Consider the following 18,177-nt stretch of genomic DNA (forward strand, 5'->3'; position numbering starts at 1 on the left):
CTTTACAGAGAAAGAAAGGAAAAGTGTATAGCCCAGTGCTCAGTTGTAGAGAACAGAGTCTATTTGAGGTACTGTAAGTTGGAAAAGATTTACTGCAGGATATATGTATATTTTAATAAAGATGTAATTCCCATGTCATAAAATCCACTCTTTTAAAATGTACAATTCAGGGACTTCCCTGGTGGTCCGGTGGTTGCAGGGGATGCAGGTTTAATCCCTGGTCGGGGAATAAGTTCCCATATGCCCCTGCCCCAAAATAATAATAAAATAAAAATTTTTAAGAAGAAATTAAAATGGACAATTCAGTGGGTTTTAGTATATTCACAAAGTTGTGAAACCATTAACTTTGTTTAATTTCACAACGTTGTCACCACCTAAAGAAACCCTGTTCCCATCAACCCCCCCCGTCACCCCTTTTCTCCTAGGCGCTGGCATTACCATCTGCCTTTCGTCTGCATGGGTTTGCCCATTCTAGACACTTCATGTGGATGGAACCCTACACCTGTGGCTCTTTGTGACTGGTTCCTGTCACTCAGCTTAATGTTTTCAAGGTACATCCACACGGAAGCACGCAGCTGTACTTTGTTCTGTTTCATGGCTGAATAATATTCCGTTGCATGGATGGACCCCATTCTGTTGATCCGCCATCCTTGGGCTCTTTCCTCCTCCTTGGCTGTCGTGATGAATGCTGCTGTCGCACGCGTGGAGAAGGTTTTGTTTGAACACCCGTGCTCAGTTCTTTGGGGTAGATGCCTAGGCGTGGAATTGCTGAGTCATAGGGTAATTCTTCGTTTCCCTTTTTAAGGAACCACCAAAGTGTTTTCCAAGGTGGCTGCACCATCTCACATTTGTACCAGCCACATATGAAGACGGTCATTTTCTCCAGACTCTCCCCAACCCATGTGACTATCTGTCCTTTATATCGAAGCCATCCTGGGGGTGTGTGTGTGAGATGCTGTCTCCTTGCGGGTTTTATTTGCATTTCCCCAGGGACTAACGATGTCCAGCATCTTTTCAAATGCTTCTTGGAGTTTTGGGTTTTTTGCATAGAAGGGGAAACACCTCTATGGTTGCCCTGGAGGCGTGGCTTCTGCCTTGACCCTTGTCCAAATCTCATGGGAGCACATCTGATGAGCTGACCTAAGTCATCTTTAGCATTACTGTTTTTTGTGGGATTTTTTTTTGTTTTTTAATTATGATTTGTCTTGGTAAATTCCAGAAATAAATTCTTTTTCATGGCTGAGTAATATTCCATTGTATATTTCTACCACGTCTTCTTTATCTCTTCATCCGTCGGTGGGCACTTAGGTTGCTTCTGTGTCTTGGCTACTGTAAGAGGTGCTAGCATTCCTGTTTTAAGAGAGTCTGCAGAATGCTGCTTCATGTCTGGACCTCTGACGTGTAGGTAACCCTAACATGTGACCAGAGAGTGTCTTAAGGCCCAAACCATCATAACTAGTGAATCTCACAGGACTCAAAATTCAGAGACAGATGTCAAGAGCACACAGGTCACTGAGGGTTTGGGTTCCAATTCTTGTATTACGTTTTTAGCATCACAACTTTCTTTATCGTTCCCTTTTCTTATCTGGTAAACAGGAAGTACAAGTTTACGACCTTATAGGGGTTTCTGGAAGATTCAGCTCATCCAGGGTTTATGGAGCCTCTGAGATGTGTTGCTTGGGTAACAGCCATGAACAAAATAAACAACCCCTCCCCGCTTGCCCTCCTTTTGCTTATGGCTTAAAAGGGATGGTTACCAATAACCAAGCTCAATAATTACGTAACAGTAATAATAATAATGATACGTAGAGGAAGTGGCAGACTGTAGGAAAAAGAACAAGTAGAAGGCAGTTGAGGAATCATGCATGCTAGGAGTGGGGTACCATTTGCAGAATAAGAATGGTCAAGCTCGGTCTTACAGAAAAGATACAGTTATAGGAAATAAAGGAAGCAGAACTCTTGGGGCTGTGAGCATCACACGTACAGTCAAGGGTCCAAATCTCATTGTGATCGTCACTCTTCTCATCACCGCCGCCAACAACACCATCATGACTGCCACCGTTTCAGTCAGCGGACGAGACTTAAGCTGCCGGCGACTAGCTCAGACGTTCAGCATCTCGGAGAAGAGACCTGGTGAAGAATCCCAGTAGGAAGTGGCTCCAGTCTCTGTGAGCTGGAAAGCGTCGGGTGAAACCCTTTCATCCTGTTCTATATTCAACACGCACGCCGCCGACAGTGCTGCCTTTGATCCGGGGCAGTGGCTGGAAGATCAGGGGTCCGGGAGTCAGCAGTGCCTCAGATGTGGGGCTGTTTGATCCCCTTGCCTGGGGCTTCTGAGCTCCAACACCCGCCTTCGTAAGGACGGGACCTGGACAGTGGTCCTGATGGGGGCATCCAGACCTCATTTCCTAAGGCCACCGCGCAGCGCTGGGGTGCCAGAGGCACCGTGAGGAAAGTGGGAGCAGAAACGAACCTCTCATTATTCACTGTGTGGGACTCACATGACAGTTCAGTTCTCCCCGTCGCCCAGAATAAGTTCTGCTGAGCAGCGCAGCACAGACATTTAGGTACAAGCCCACCGTCCCTAAAACAGAGATGTCGACGCCCACCCCGTCATGCTGCCATGAGGGTCAACGAGACGCGCCATGCTCGGCCCAGCACTCCGACGCGGTCCTCCTTTTGTCCATATATATTTATGAAACGAAGGCAGCCTCAGCATTCCGTATGCACGGACTCTGCCTGCCACCCGGGGAAACACAGAAGCCGGAGTTTTCTCAATCCCCCAGCAGCTTCAAGGATGCGATGCATCCTTGGAAGGTCGTCCTGCAATATGACGCCCCGTGGAAACCCATAGGGTACATTTGCATGAGTTGCTTTTGTTGGACAGGCTGCCCTGTGTGTGTCAAGGCGCTGGCTTAGCGTTGGGAATTCTGGACAGATACACAGTGGATTCAAGAAGCCGTCCCAGGTCTGAGATGAAAGCAGCTATTTCCCCAGCTGGCCAGGAGCCTCCGCCGTCAACGCCTTCCTCTGGTCCTTCTGACTTAGAACCTGTGGATGGATTTTTCTTGGTGATCTTTTTCTCATTATTTTTTCAATTGTGGTAAAATAACACGACGTCACATTTGCCACCTGAACCGTCTTTAAGTGTACGGTTGTCTGGCCTGAAGCACGTTCATACTGTGTGCAGCCATCCCCGCCATGCGTCTCCAGAGCTTGTTCGTCTTCCCAAACTGCAATTCTGTCCCCGTGAGATGCTCACTCCCCACCTCCCCTGCCCCCAACCTGCTGAGGACTTTTGTCCTCTGTGTTGGAATGTCTGAAGGTGGCTTCTGTGATCATCACAGGGGAACCTGGCCTGGCTGGCAACTGGGGCCAAAGTGGGGGGCCTCCTTCTGCCACCTTTCTGAGCTGGGGACCCACCAGGACCCGTGTGCCTCCCCTACCCATGCTGGAGCTCCGAGGTCCCTCCAAGGCCGAGGTCCATGGTAGCAGATCAGACAAGAGGGAGACGGATGAGGGGCCCTGACCCGTCTGCACGTGCCCCACCATCAACGACATAGAGTTCATCCTCAGCAACGAGAGACGCTGTGGGCTCGTCCTCAGGAGGGGTCTGTAAAGATACAGAGGAGCTGGTCGGGGGCTCCTGGTCGAAACCCCATTCTTGCACAAGGAAAGGACGGCTTAAGGCTTGCGTGCCATGAAACTTTCTAATCATGGTGCAGATGCAGTGCCTGACACCTCCTCCCACCTCTGCTTGGTCACGATAGTCGATTCTTCTTGCCTTGCAGCTTTTGGTTGCTGTATGAGTTTGGTAGGGCTCCCATAACAGAGCACCCCAGACCGGGGGGCTTAAACAACTCACACTTATCTCCCCCAGTGCTGGAGGCTGGAATCTGAGATCAGGGTGTGGGCAGGGCTGGTTCCTCCCGAGGCCTCTCTCCTTGCCGTGTAGACGGCCGTCTCCTCCCTGTGTCCTCACAGCGTCGTTCCTCTCTGTGCGTCTGTGTCCTGATCTCCTCTTCCTATAAGGACACCAGTTCTATGGGATCAGGACCCACCCCAGTGACCTCATTGTACCTTCATCCCCTCTTTAAAGGTCCTGTCTCCAAATACCCCAAGCACCGTCACATTGTGGGTTAGGATTTCAACATGAGTTAAGTGTAGGGGGACACACGTAACCCGTAACACTTGGCGACTCTGTGTCCAAGGAGACCGAGGTTTGCACGGCGGGTCCCATGCCTCTGGCTTACCCTCAGCATCCTGCATTTCGTGGGCAGCTCTTACACGTGCCTTGTTGCTGGATACATTGCAGTTGGTGAGACATTTCAACACCCACCCGAGTACAGGGCACGAGGCTGGGACCACAGCCCCACACAGGATGCCTCGGCCAGGCAGTAACTAGCAGACACGGGTAGGTGCTCATGAGCTGCTTGGATGGACGACCCCCTTCAGTAACAGAGGGCTGCTTTCCTGGACCCACACTCCACCGCAGGGTTTCCTGAGTTGTCTGGTTCCGACATTCAGAGCTGAGGATGTGGGTTTTTTAAAACCTGTACCTGCAAAGAGCATCTCTAGCACTGTGTGTGGTCAGAGGAGGTGAGGTGGGGGGGGACTTCATGCAGAGGAGGGGTCCTCTATGGGGGCGGGGGGGGGGTTGCCTGTCCATGGTGAGGAGCCCTGAGTGGGGCAGAGTGTGAGGAATCACTGCCAGGGGCTGTACACCCATCTCCACACCAAGAACTGCCCGTACGACAGATAACACTGTGTCTGCTATGAACACACAGTCAATTTTTTTTCCAATAAACCACAAATACGTCATAGATGATGGCTACACGAGTAGTAGCTATTTTAGCCCTTCATCTCCTCTTTTGAAGAACACCAGTGTGCATGGCAGTCACGTGGGAATATGTGAATTTTTTGATATCCAAAAAGCCCAGTACAGTTGAAGATGACTGAAATCTGTAGCTGCTGAGAACAGGTGGTTCCCGAGATGAATCTTGGTGGCCGATGGCATGAGATGTGATCAGCTGAATAACGTCTGCTTCGGACAGGACTTCGTGATACTCTGACCAGACAGGTCCAGGTGGGGAGCTGTTTTAAAATATAGGGTTTAGAGACTTCCCTGGCGGTCCAGTGGTGAAAAAACTCTGTGCTTCCAATGCTGGGGGCGCAGGTGCGATCCCTGCTCGGGGAACTAAGATCCCACATGCCGCACAGTGTGGCCAAAAAAATAAAATAGTTAAAAAACAGGGTTTATTATTATTCAGATATAGTAGACCCAACAAATCGGGAGATGACTGCCACGGAGAAGCTAGTTTGTAGATCTACGGCCGTGTGTCGTTCCTTAGCAATGCCGTCCTTTCCTTAGCAATACCGTCTTGTACACTTGAAATGTACTAAGAGGGGTGATCTTAACTGCTGTCATCACAGAGAAGCGAACAAACAAAAACGAAATTGGAAACTGTGTGAGATGATGCGTATATATTCATGAGTTCATTGGTGGCCACTCTTTCACATATACATGTATCAAAGCATCAAGTGGTACACCTTAAGTAATACACTTTTTATTCATCAGTTTTATGTTGATAAAGATGGGGAGAAATACATAGTTGGTGACTCACAGTTCCCAAGAGGAGGGGGCACACCACACCACGCAGGGCCACATGGGGAGGCACCAGGGTCGGTCAGGAGGATGGGGGTTGGGGACTAGACGACAGCCTGTATTATGGTTTCCACGGGAAGGAACAGGTGAGCAGGGTTAGGATGGGCTGGTGTGAATGATTCCAGCAGGTCCTGGGTACAGTTGCTATCCTAGCTGTCTGGTACCTGCTCTCGGAGGGATGAGGGCAGGTGGATGGTGGCCCTTGAGAATGCAAATAAAAACAGCAACACAGGTAGCTCCCTGCTGGCGTTCACACCCAGCTTCTCATCCTTAGTAGACTTAAAACCTGAATTCTGCTTCCTCCGTCAAATGTGGGTCCTCGAGGGGCTTCACTTCCAAAAGGGGCCGGTGTCATCAGCATTGTAAACTATCAGATCCCAGACAGGTACTACTCTTTCATCTTTTTTTTTAACATGGGGGAAATGTTTTCACATTTTCCTCATCTGTGCTCTCAGCTTCTCAAAAAAATGTAGCATAGTAGAATCAAAGAAGATCTTGAAGCAGTAAAACAGCTAATATTTCTATGAAACAAGGAGGCGTATGAGAGCCCCTGCAGAGGAGGGGGTGGGGCATGGGGTCTGGATGGGTCAGTTTGCATTTGGAAGGGGGGGTCGTTTGCTATCTCTAGGAATTGGCCGTCCCCTGGAAGGTCAGGAGGACCCCAAGATATCAAAGCATCAGAAACACAGAAAGTAGGAAGTACATTATTATAGGACCCCTCTTCTGTTAAAGGACACTGACAGGATCCCTTTTTCTTTCTTTTTCCTTTAGAGGAGATGCTTGGCTTTGGGGAACAGGGGGAGGAGGGGCGTTACCAAACTGTGGGAAAACGACACTTTCCGGAAGCACCTGGACTTGTGCTTTGAAAGAGCAGCTCTGCTGCTTCCTGGCGACACCTCCTCTCCAGGCATTGTAGACAAAACATGCCATGAACCAGCTTCTGTTTCGTTGTTGGCCTTGAGTTGTAGGACCACCTAATGGAACACCGTTCAGCAGCTTTACTTTGCCAGACTGCTGACTCATCGGTGGGAACCCCAGGTAGGATGTGGACCCCATGCAGAGGTGCATCTTGTCTGGCTTAGATGGATGGGTACGAATCCCCATTCTAATCTAATCTCCATTACAAGGAGGTGGAGGAACCAATTGAACAAGTGTCGTCTCTTCGTGCTGATGTTACAGCCATGTCTCACCTACCCCGAGGCTTCACGGCCATGAGTACGGTTGACTGGGACCAGGGCGTAAAGCGATGAGCCTGTCCGATGGCAAGGAAAGTGACGGGCTTCATGCTCTAGGTGTTGGTGGAACCCTAAGGACTGACACCATCACTTCATTGGTAGGGACCACCTTGCGTCTACCATCTCGTCACAAAACGCCATGTTGTGGAGGCATCAGGAGAAAGGTGTAAAGCTGCCAGTTGAAACAGACAAATACTCAGAACCCAGAGAGGAAGAATAGGACCCAGCACACCCTGCATCGCTCATGCTTGGGGACAGAAGCAGAGGAGAGAGAGGGATTTTACCCCATGCTGGTGACTGGATTTGGGAACTCAGAAACGCCACGGGGTGACTGGAGCAATTCATCACCTCTGAGCTTGGCACTCCTGAGCTCCCCCTTGTCTGCCACCCGGGTGGCGACCCAGCTTTGCTCAGTCACACCTGCTGTCTCATTCTCACACCCCAGACTCTTCAACAGGACTTTAATGTTCAAGGTCAGCATTGTTTCCTCACAGCGGAGCTGCCTCCGTGGCAGGGATTTCTCTATCTCTGCAGAGAGCGGGGTTCATCTAGAAGACGGCTGGGTTCCCGTCCAGGTGTGGGGTCCTTTCACCTTTCACTGCTCCGAGCTGGGGAGCAACAAACCGTCTGTGTGAGGCCATTGCATGAGACACGCAGGAATCTCAGCACCGAAGGGGCAAAGGGGGTTGAGAATCCCAAAGCGGTTGGCAACTCTCGTGACTGGTGTAGCGCCGGAAGGTGAGCGGGAGGGGAAGGACCTGCAGGAGTTTTCCCCTGATGAGCGGCGAGGAGACAGACGTAAACTAGTCAGAAATCACGCTTGAAAGAAATACGAAAAACATGCCAACGCTTCATTTGGTGTCTTTCTACACAATTTTTATTTTGTATTAGAGTTGACGAACAGTGTTGTGCTGGTTTCAGGTGTACAACAAAGTGACTCAGTTCTGCATAGACATGTATCTCTTCTTTTTCAAATTACAAGATGTTGTGTAGAGTTCCCTGTGCTCTACAGCAGGTCCTTGTTGGTTATCCATTTTATATGTAGTCGTGTGTATATGTTAACCACAAACTCCTAATTTATCCCTCCCCCCTCCCTTTCCCCTTTGGTAACCATAAGTTTGTTTTCTAAGTCTGTGAGTCCGTTTCTGTTTTGTACATAAGTTCATTTGTGTCATTTTTTAAGATTCCACATATAAGTCATATCATATGGTATTTCTTTCTCTGACTTCACTTAGTAATAATAATCTCTAGGTCCATCCAAGTTGTTGCAAATGGCATTATTTCATTCTTTTTATGGCTGAGTAATATTCCATTGTGTCTGTGTACCACATCTTCTTTATCCATTCATCTATTGATGGGCATTTAGGTTGTTTCCATGTGTTGGCTATTGTGAATAGTGCTGCTGTGAGCATTGAGGTACATGTATTTTTTCAAATTATGGTTGTCTCCAGATACATGCCCAGGAGTGGGATTGCTGCATCATACGGTAGTTCTATCTTTAGTTTCCTGAGGACCCTCCATCCTGTCCTCCATAGTGGCTGCACCAATTTGCATTCCCACCAACAGTGCAGGAGGTTCCCTTTTCTCCACACCCTCTCCAGCGTTTATTACTTGTAGACTTGTTTGATGAGGGCCATTCTGAACGGTGTGAGGTGATAACCTCACTGCAGTGTTGATTTGCACTTCTCTGATAATTAGCGATGCACATCTTGTGCCTCTTGGCCGTCTGTCTGTCTTCTTTGGAGACATGTCTGTTTAAGTCTTCCGTCTGTTTGGCATCTTGATGACACTTTCTAGATAGATTTTTTTCCATGGTCTTAAAAAAGTAAACACACTCTTGGCCTTTCTAATGATTCAGGTTGACATGGGGATGTTGTCCACGCTGATGGGTCCAGGTTTTAAAATGTCGGTCCTACTCCAATAAGGAACATACTCAAAAGTCTTGGACATACGTCAAGCCACGAGAATCTTAGACTCGTTGCTAGACCAGCCTTCTAGACAGCTCATGGGTGCCCAAGACGTCTTACTTCTCTCAAATTCCTTCAAGGGGAAAGAAAAGGGTCCTGACTTTATGGGTTTCCATGTTTCTTTTTCTTTCCCCTTTCATTCCTGCTCTGCTCAAGGTCTGTAGTGGGTTGGATTGTGGTTCCTCCCAGAGCTATGTCTACATCCTAAGCCCTGGTTCCTGGGAATTGTAGCCTTATTTCAGAAAAGGGTCTTTGCAGATGCAGTGATGTTCAGAATCTCAAGATGAGGTCATCTCGGATGAGGGTAGACTCTAGAAATCCAATGACTCATGTCCTTAAAACAGACGAAAGAGAACACACATGTAGAGAAGGTCGTGTGAAGACAGGCAGGGATTGCAATGATGCGTCTACCAGCCCAGGAATGCCGAGGCTGCCAGCAGCCCCCAGAAGCCGGGAGGGAGCTGTGGAGCAAGTCCTCCCTCACGGCCCTCAGAGGGAACCCTGCCAACACCTTCATCTTGGACTTCTGTCCTTCAGACTGTGACACAATACATTTCTCTTGTTTGAAAGCACCCCGTTTTTGTAAATTTTGTGATAGATAGCATCTTCAGGAAACTAACAGAAGCTCCAACACGAGTTGTTTTTTTCCCCTTAAAGGACTCTCGTAATCCCACAGCAATCACTTCCGTAGGTGCAAGGCCGTCTCCTTTTCTGATGCTTCTGTTACGGATGTGTCATACATGTGTTGTGTGTGCACAGATGCTTCACTGTTCCTTCACAACGGTGAGAAGGAAGGGGAGCTCTTCTCGCTTAATTTTTCTTACGCATGGAAAGAGGTGCACCTGTGTCCATAGAGGGGATGATCCGGCAGGTGCTCAGACCGCGATGTATCCCGCTTGGTTGGAAGTCTCTGCCACGGACCGGAATATAGTAGTCACAAGCAATTCATTCTTCCTGTGAGCGGCCCAAGGTTACTTTTCACATCCTCAGTGGCCTCTTGCAAGATGGGATACGTTTCCCTCCGTCAGGCCCTGCCCTCTGGTTCCTGGCAGGACTTGGCTACGTGGAGCCTGGCATCCTCAGCCCGTTAACTCTCCCCGGCAGCTGAACTGTGCGGTTGACAGGTATTGATCCCCTTTCCCTGGGGTGATCCGAGGATGCTGAGTGAAGCCGACATTTTGTGGTTGCCCTGGAGCTTGGAAGGCTCTACTGCGCCCCACGCTGATGGCAGAAGACAAGAGACACCCAGACACGCACGTAGGAAAGCAGTTGAGAGGTGGGTCAAAAAGCTCTCCGTTTCTATTTAGACGGAGAGATTACTGTAAGACTGTCTCAGACGGCTCAGGTTCGGGTGTCCATTGAGAAGACCGAAGAGTATTCTAAGTTCTCTGTGTTCCTTGAGAAATGCCTTGGGTGTTGGGGAAAGAGGAGGCAACCACGTCTCCACAGGAACATTCTGCAGTTTTCCTGTGGTCAGAAAGCTAGAAAATAGAACACAGAGTCGACTCACCCATGCGTCCTTGCTTTCCTGGACTTGGAATGGGCCATCAAAATCCATCGACCGTAATCCATGGAGTAGAACGGACGAACCAGGCTGACTTTTGGAGACTGTCTGCCTAGGTTAAAGGATTCCTGTGTCCCCAGATGACTCATGACCCCAGCAGATGGATCATCATGCAATTCCCACAATGATGAGAAAAATACTGGTTAAGATGGAGTGATGCAAACCTCTAGGGAGGTGTCCACGAGACCCAGAGGTTATGCTAATTGGAACAAAGAAGGATGGACATGTTTACGTGGGGACTCGGGACTTGGAACAGTTATCATGTGCAGTTGTCACGTGCTCGGGGAAAAAAGGACTGTCTACACAAGGGAGCGTCCTGACAGTGTAGACAACTATGGGATTGGAGGAAGAGTTGTCATATAAATTGGGTCCCTACTTGCCTCTTTGGCCGTCTCCCAGTTTGGGAATCAGACTATAAAGTTTGAAATATGTTTCCAAAATCATTTAAAACTGTATGGCTAGAGGCATGGCTGACAAAAAATCTGGATTTCTAGCTGGGACAGAACCTCATGACATGTCAACAATCGACGGTGTCATCTTAGTGTTTATGTCCAGAGCTTAAAAATCTCAAACTAGGACAGAAATTCGAATGATTCCACGGTAAGAGACCTTCACCTCACTGATTTCATCTCCTGCTGGCTGGAGTCTACCATTTAATAAAATAACTTAAAAAAGACCTGAGAGTGGATACCTCATATATATATATTTGCACTCAGCTCTCTGTTGTCCGCATTAGACAAACCTGAGGGTCCGTGGTGTGATCGCAGCACGATTCCGAAAACCCAAGAAGGAACCTCTAATTCTGTGTCTGCCACAGTTTGGGAATCCTGTCCCCTTTTGCAGATTCTACCACCACAAGGGTGTCGCGTGCTCTTTGTTCTTCATCGCGAAAGGCCCTGGTATCTTAGCTCCTTTGGTATTTTCTGAAGTAATGCCACAGGTTGATCCACACCCCGCCCGCTAAGCCTTATTCTCATGCAGTTTTCCATCCAACCACGTCCTTCCGTTTCTCCTCCTGCAACCCACTGCCACCGCTTATTGTGCGATCAGCAGATTTCCCCAAAAGCTAAAAGAAGCCTTCGGAGACTGAGAAACCCGTGAGGACAGAGGGACAGGGGGCTCTTTGTCAGATCTGCGGCAGCTCCAAGCAAGCTCGTCCTCTACCGCGCGCTTCTGTGTAAGAAGCTCCTGTGTGTGGGCACTCCCGTCACAGACTGTGGCTCTGTCGTAGGACGGGACTCAGGACACGGCTGGAACAGAGTGTCTTACTCTTTAAAAATAATACCACACCCAGAGCGTAAAACTTAAGACCTTCCTTGGAAATTCACACCACAACCTAATAAATTTTTTTATTAATTTATATTGGAGTGTAGTTGCTTTACAATGTTGTGTTAGTTTCTGCTGTACAGCAAAGTGAATCAGTTATACATACACATAGATCCACTCCTTTTTAGGTTCTTTTCCCATATAGGCCATTACAGAGTATTGAGTAGAGTTCCCTGTGCTATACACTAGGTCCTTATTAGTTATCTAGTTTATATATAGTAGTGTGTATATGTCAATCCCAATCTCCCAATTTATCCCTTCCCCCCTTACTCCCTGGTAACCATAAGTTTGTTTTCTACATCTGTGATTCTGTTTCTGTTTTGTAAATAAATTCAGTTGTATCATTTTTTTTTTAGATTCCACATATAAGTGATACCATATGATTTGTCTTTCTCTGTCTGACTTACTTCACTCAGTATGGTCATCTCTAGTTGCATCCATGTTGCTGCAAATGGCATTATTTCATTCTTTTTTATGGCTGAGTAATATTCCATTGTATTTATGTAGCACATCTTCTTTATCCATTCTTCACTTGATGGACACTTAGGTTGCTTCCATGTCTTGGCTATTGTAAATAGTACTTCTGTGAATATTGGGGTGCATGTGTCTTTTTGAATTATGGTTTTCTCCGGTTACATGCCCAAGAGTGGGATTGCTGGGTCATATGGTATTTTTAGTTTTTTAAGGAACCTCCGTACTGTTCTCCACAGTGGCTGCACCAATTTACATTCCTACCGACAGTGTAGGAGGGCTCCCTTTTCTCCACACCCTCTCCAGCGTTTATTGTTCGTAGATCTTTTGATGATGGCCATTCTGACGGGTGTCTGGTGATACCTCATTGTAGTTTTGATTTGCATTTCTCTAATAATTAGTGATGTTGAGCATCTTTACAGCCATCTCTATATGACCTAATAATTTTAATGGGCCAGAATTTCTTCTTCATCTCTAAACTAAAACCACATGTACAGGGACTTCTGTGGTGGTGCAGTGATTAAGAGTCCGCCTGCCAATGCAGGGGACACGGGTTCGAGCCCTGGTCCGGGAAGATCCCACATGCTGCGGAGCAACTAAGCCCGTGTGCCACAACTACTGAGCCTGCGATCTAGAGCCTGCGAGCCACAACTACTGAGCCCACGTGCCAAAACTACTGAAGCCCGTGTGCCTAGAGGCCGTGCTCCGCAACAAGAGAAGCCATCTCGATGAGAAGCCCACGCACCGCAACGAAGAGTAGACCCTGCTCACTGCAGCTAGAGAAAGCCCGCACGCAGCAATGAAGACCCAACGCAGCCATAAATAAATAAATAAGTGTATTTTTTTAAAAAACATATGTACAAGTGCAGCTATTCAATGAAAACAGTACCCTTTTCTTCACCAGATTCATAGCTGCATTTCTTTGCCATCCAGTCCCAACACAATCCCTTGCTACTTGCTCGTGATGACTTCTAGTCACAAGGATGGGTGTATGAACCTGTTTATGATGTGTTTGCTGCCATTATGTCCTCCGTCGTCTTTAGCGTCCAATCCACTGGCTGCCCCAACCTCTCGCAGCTCCCAGTCTGGGCTGCCATGATTCTGCTCCATCTTGGGACCACCTTCTTCCCCTCTGCTTCATGTTCTCTTGATATCTGTCTTCCTGCCGTTTCTCTTTTCTTTCCCTGAAGTGTGGGTCTCAGGCTGTAACTTTGCTAACAATACTCTGCCAACCATAGTTAATGGAGCCAAGATGCAGCCGTCAGCCACAGCAGCTCAGAATTCATTGACATATGCGGTGCCCTTGACTTTCTGTTGCTCCTCCGTGGGACCCGAGGCCATGGGAAGACTTCTGGCTTTGGTCCATTCACATGCAACCATGTCTGATCTAAACAAACAACACTGTTTTAAATTTCTTCATCCAACTCTTTTCCCACTGAGTTCTTCTAGCACAGCTTTGGTGGATCCTTTCTCCGACTTATATCTGAGTTCAGTTGCACAGATGCACACCACACGTCTAAAGCTATTTCAAAATGAGCGGATGGGGCCACCTAAGTGTTTTAGTTTCCAGATGGCCACGCCAGAGATGACTCATGCTTACTCCTGTCATTTTTCCCGGAAGGGCAAAGTAACAGAAATGACTATTTCTGTGCCTATACTTGTTCAGGACAATAAGTTCCTCTGGAGAAAAACCAATACTTGTTGAAGGAAAGTTAGAGGAGAGAAAGAGACCTTATTCTGTTCAGTTTCTGTTCATTGATTCCCAAGGAACCATGGCGTTGACACATAACAAATGAGTTTAGGGGGATGGAACTGCCCTGAACATCACTTAGGAGGCTCAAACCAGACCCATTTGTTATGAGGCCACTTAGAGGTTGTCTCACAAGGAGGTTCGATCATCACTTTTCCTAGTTTTTAGGCCACCGAGAATGCGCCACTGCCCAAATGAAAACATCAGTCAGAAGACTATCTTTCAGGGATAAAGGAGAGAGGGAAACAGTCATTTGGGGTCAGATTGTTTTCTCAGAAGCCTAAGTGGAGGCTCTGATGACTCACCACAGGGGATTCAGATTCTCATGGGTGATGGCGGTGGTGCTGCTGATGGTGATAGTGTGATGATGATGGTGATAGTGATGATGATGATGATAGGGATAATGGAATGAAGATGATGGTGTTGATGATGATAATGGCAGTGATGATGATGGTGATGATGTTGATGTTGGTGATGATGATGCTTTTTGCTAATAAGCTATGAGGCTTATATCACTTAGAAAATAAGATCACGCGCACTTTAGTTTGGGTTATCATGCAAGATCTTTTTTTGGTCTTATTAAACATGGATTAAGGCAAATCTCAGAATTCCGTTTTACGTACTATGTGAAATGACCAAGGCTCATCCCAGAGTTTCTGCTCAGGATTTTGTAAGGGAGGATGGAGCAAAGGAATTAGTCATTTATCCATTCATTGCTTTGACCTATGAGTAGTGCAAACATTCGGGATATCAGTACTGCATGAGAAACCAGGGATAGAAAAATATAGGAGCTAGCAAGATGATGGAGATCATGCAGTAGTGTTTGTTGAATGAATAAATGATGCCCATGAGCTCTTGGAAAAAGTTGGCCTGGCTAACACCTGTTAGGTCTACCTTTTAACCTACGATATGATTGTGCTTCTTTCATAGGTACGGGGCTCTTTCCTGGTAACACACACACATATTTCAGAAGAGCTTGGATCAGATATCGTCCACGTTTGAACCAGAGTGTCAGGGCAAACTCTGTTCTCCTGACGCTGTGTCCCAAACTGAAGGCAACACTTGGCACAGTGGAGGACTGGCAGCTCTCTGTGAGGGATTTCTCCTTCTGCTGTCAAATCACAGAAGCTCCTGGCTTGGGGTTGACAAGAGGGGTCCTCATTTGGAAGGCTTTCCTTAGTCTCTTGTTCCTGACCCACAAGCACGGCAGACTCCCTTGTCTTACATGAGCTTCTTGTAACCTTGTGTTACCTACACATGCGTCCACATTTATATCAGCCCTTTGTTTGTCTGGTTGCTTTTAAAAATAGTGCATTCTGTCAGCTCCCAGTTCCCTGCTTCACCTTCAGTCTTCCTTTTTTCCCCAACTATCTCATCTTAGTAATAGTGCTTGCGTTAATTTTATATGTCGACTTGACTTGGCCATGGTGCCCAGATATGTGGTCAGACATTATTCTGGGGGTTTCCGTGGGGGTGTTTAGGGATGAAATTAACATTTAAATTGTTGGACTTTGAGTAAAGCAGATTGTGCTCCATAGTGTGGGTGGGCCTCATCAAATCAGTTGAAGGTGCGAATAGAACAAAAGACTGACCTCCCCAGAGAAAGATGGCATTTTGCAGCAGAGGTCCTCTGGACTTGCACTGCAACATCATCTCTTTCCCGGGTCTGCAGCTTGCTGGTCTACCCTGCAGATTTTGGACTTGCCAGCCTTTATAATTGCATGTCATTGCATGAATCAATTCCTTAAAATAAAAATCTCCCTTTCTTTCTCCCTCTCTCTCTCCACACACACACACACACACACACACACCCTATTGGTTCTGTTTCTCTGGAGAACCTTACTACAATAATTTCAGCATGAATATTAAAATAAAATATCTCACACAATCTAATTGCTCTGTCATGCTGAGTCTTTTGTAATGTGTAGCTTCAACGTTTATCGATAATGATGCTTATGGTGACAGGGTTTTTTTAAACATCTTTTTGGAGTATAATTGCTTTACAATGGTGTGTTAGTTTCTGCTTTATAACAAAGTGAATCAGTTTTACATATACATATGTCCCCATATCTCTTCCCTCTTGCATCTCCCTCCCTCCAACCCTCCCTATCCCACCCCTCTAGGTGGTCACAAAGCACCGAGCTGATCTCCCTGTGCTATGTGGCTGCTTCCCACTACCTAGCTATTTTACGTTTGGTAGTGTATATATGTCCATGCCACTCTCTCACTTTGTCTCAGCTTACCCTTCCCCCTCCCCATATCTTCAAGTCCATTCTCTGTTAGGTCTGCATCTTTATTCCCGTCTTGCCCCTAGGTTCTTCATGACCGTTTTTTCTTTAGATTCCATATATATGTGTTAGCATACGGTATTTATATTTCTCTTTCTGACTTACTTCACTCTGTATGACAGACTCTAGGTCCATGCACCTCACTACAAATAACTCAATTACGTTTCCTTTTATGGCTGAGTAATATTCCATTGTATATACGTGCCACATCTTCTTTATCCGTTCATCTGTTGATGGACACTTAGGTTGCTTCCATGTCCTGCTTATTGTAAACAGAGCTGCAATGAACATTTTGGTACATGACTCTTTTTGAATTATGGTTTTCTCAGGGTATATGTCCAGTAGTGGGATGGCTGGGTCATATGGTAGTTCTATTTGTAGTTTTTTAAGGAACCTCCATACTGTTCTCCATAGTGGCTGTATCAATTTACATTCCCACAAACAGTGCAAGAGGGTTCCCTTTTCTCCACACCCTCTCCAGCATTTATTGTTTCTAGATTTTTTGATGATGGCCATTCTGACTGGTGTGAGATGATATCTCATTGTAGTTTTGATTTGCATTTCTCTAATGATTAATGATGTTGAGCATTCTTTCATGTGTTTGTTGGCAGTCTGTATATCTTCTTTGGAGAACTGTCTATTTAGGTCTTCTGCCCATTTTTGGATTGGGTTGTTTGTTTTTTTGTTATTGAGCTGCATGAGCTGTTTGTATATTATGGAGATTTTTCCTTTGTCAGTTGCTTCATTTGCAAATATTTTCTCCCATTCTGAGGGTTGTCTTTTCATCTTGTTTATGGTTTCCTTTGCTATGCAAAAGCTTTTAAGTTTCATTAGGTCCCATTTGTTTATTTTTGTTTTTATTTCCCTTACTCTAGGAGGTGGGTCAAAAAGGATCTTGTTGTGATTTATGTCATAGAGTGTGCTGCCTATGTTTTCCTCTAAGAGTTTGATAGTGTCTGCCTTACATTTATGTCTTTAATCCATTTTGAGTTTATTTTTGTGTACGGTCTTAACGACTGTTCTAATTTCATTCTTTTACATGTAGCTGTCCAGTTTTCCCAGCACCACTTATTGAAGAGGCTGTCTTTTCTCCACTGTATATTCTTGCCTCCTTTATCAAAGATAAGATGACCGTATGTGCGTGGGTTTATCTCTGGGCTTTCTATCCTGTTCCAGTGATCTATATTTCTGTTTTTGTGCCAGTACCATGCTGTCTTGATGACTGTAGCTTTGTAGTATAGTCTGAAGTCAGAGAGCCTGATTTCTCCAGCTCCGTTTTTCTTTCTCAAGATTGCTTTGGCTCTTCGGGGTCTTTTGTGTGTCCATACAAATTGTGAAATTTTTTGTTCTAGTTCTGTGAAAAATGCCAGTGGTAGTTTGATAGGGATTGCATTGAATCTGTAGATTTATTTGGGTAGTAGAGTCATTTTCACAATGTTGATGTGCAAATGTGTTTGTAATTGCAGTGTTCTAATATTTTAATGTTCATTCATGACAGTTTTATGTATTGCTTTCCCCATTAGTTTTTTTTTTTTTTTTGAATCTACCCCCCATGAGAAAAAATTTTATTTATGAAAATTTTAAGCAGTACAAAACTCGGAAGCTCCATTCGGGTGCAACAGACATGAATATGATACTAAGCAACTCTAGTCTTTTCCATAAATTGAGTAAGATGTATAAGTTTGACAGAGCATATAGTAATCCTTAAAGCAACAATCCTCAAATTTCAATATGACCCTGTATATTTCTAAATAAGCCAGGCTAGAATGAGCTAGAGTTTTGTTTTTAAGAATATATTGGGGGAAAAAAAAAAAAAAGAGATGTAACTGACAATTACATGAAGTGATCTGAAAGAGGTACATAGAAGCTTAAATGAAACATTTCACATAGATAAAATATTGACGCCTTATA

At 46.0% G+C, this 18,177-nt stretch overlaps 1 long non-coding RNA gene across 1 annotated transcript in view; it reads left to right on the forward strand.

The window, feature by feature from the left end:
• LOC132418534 (uncharacterized) overlaps nucleotides 1–18,177 on the forward strand; it is a 103,221-nt gene that overhangs the window by 31,500 nt on the left and 53,544 nt on the right. The window lies entirely within an intron of this gene.

The sequence above is a fragment of the Delphinus delphis genome, chromosome X (genome assembly GCF_949987515.2).
Source record: "Delphinus delphis chromosome X, mDelDel1.2, whole genome shotgun sequence".
Lineage (NCBI taxonomy): Eukaryota > Metazoa > Chordata > Mammalia > Artiodactyla > Delphinidae > Delphinus > Delphinus delphis.